This window comes from Petaurus breviceps, unplaced genomic scaffold (genome assembly GCF_028583685.1).
Source record: "Petaurus breviceps papuanus isolate PSGF00001 unplaced genomic scaffold, PetGlider_PUasm1.0 66, whole genome shotgun sequence".
Lineage (NCBI taxonomy): Eukaryota > Metazoa > Chordata > Mammalia > Diprotodontia > Petauridae > Petaurus > Petaurus breviceps.
In genome coordinates, this window is record NW_027186442.1 from 5208408 (window position 1) to 5209173 (window position 766).

Below are 766 nucleotides of genomic sequence, written 5' to 3' on the forward strand. Positions count from 1 at the left end.
CCATTACTCTTAGAACAACATTGCTATTACTGTATACAGCATTCTCTTGATTCTACTCATTTCACTCTTCATTGTTTCATGCAAGTCTTCCCATGTTTTTCTGTTGCTCAAATGATGAGCAGGCTGATTTCAGAAAAACCTGAAAAGACTTGCACTGAAAAGACTTGAACTGATGCAGAATGAAGTGGACAGAATCAGGAGAACATTGAATATGGTAACAGCAATATGGTAGAATGATCAACTGTAAATGACAGTCATTTTCAATAATACAATGATCCAAGATAATTCTAAGGACTAATCATGAAAAATTATATCCACATACAGAGAAAGAAATGATGGAGTCTGAATACAAATCAAAGCATACTGTTTTTAACTTAATTTTTTCATGTTTTTTTTTTCTTTTGGTCTGTATCTTCTTTCACGACATGCCTAATATGGAAATATGTTTTTTATGAGTGCACACATGCAACGTATATCAAATTGCTTACCGTCTCAAGGAGGAAAAGGGAGGGAGGGAGAGAGAAAATGTGAAACACAAAATTTTAAATAATAAATATTAAAAATTATCCTTACATGCAATTGGGGGAAAATAAAATTTTATTTTAAAAATAATAAAGTCAGTGAAAGCTTTTTCTAAAAGAGATTGAGGAGATATAATCATATTTTTAGAGAGAGAGGAAGGAGCAAATGATAAGGGAGAGAGAGGAGAGAGAGGAGAGAGAAGAAGAAGAAGAAGAAGAAGAAGAAGAAGAAGAAGAAGAAGAAG